Source organism: Hylobates moloch, unplaced genomic scaffold (genome assembly GCF_009828535.3).
Source record: "Hylobates moloch isolate HMO894 unplaced genomic scaffold, HMol_V3 SCAFFOLD_9, whole genome shotgun sequence".
In the NCBI taxonomy this organism is placed as follows: Eukaryota; Metazoa; Chordata; class Mammalia; order Primates; family Hylobatidae; genus Hylobates; species Hylobates moloch.
The window spans coordinates 66,180,380-66,181,240 of NW_026652284.1; positions in this window are offsets into that span (position 1 = coordinate 66,180,380).

Below are 861 nucleotides of genomic sequence, written 5' to 3' on the forward strand. Positions count from 1 at the left end.
CAGAGAAAAGGAGGCTTATACACTGCTGGTGGGAATGTAAATTATTTCAGCCACTGTGGAAAGCAGTTTGGAGATTTCTCAAAGTGCTTAAAACCAAATTAACATTTAGCCCAGCAATCGCATTACTAGGTTTATATCCAAAGATATACATATGCACTTGTATGTTCATCACAGTGCTATCCACAATAGTAAAGACATAGAATCAACTTAGATGACTATGAATGGTGGATTGGATAAAGAAAATGTGATACATATACACCATGGAATGCTATGCAGCCATAAAAAAGAATAAAATCATGCCCTTTGAAGCAACATGGGTGCAGCTGGAGGCATTTATTCTAAGTGAATTAATGCATGAACAGAAAGCCAAATACCACACATCCTCACTTTTAAGTGGGAGCTAAACACTGAGTACACATAGAGATAAAGATGGGAACAATAGACATTTAGTACTACTAGAGTAGAGAAGGAGGGAGGGGGGCATGGACTGAAAAATTACGTATCAGTACTATGCTCACTACCTGGCTGACAGGATCATGAAGTTTGTACCCCAAACCTCAGTATCATGCAATATACCCATGTAACAAGCCTGCACTTGTAGTCCCCGAATCTAAAGTAAAAGTTGTAATTATTTTAAAACGATTTTTATTTAACTTTTTAATCCAGCTGGAGTTCACTTTTGTACATAGTGTAATTTAAATAATTTACCTTTTTTCCTCAAATGAAAAATTAGTTGGCACAAATTTATTTACTGAGTAGTTTGTACTTTTCACTCTGATGTGAGATACTGCCTTTATCATTACTAAATTTCAATGTATACATTACTCTGTTTCTGAACTCTCTATTGGGTTCACCCTGTTG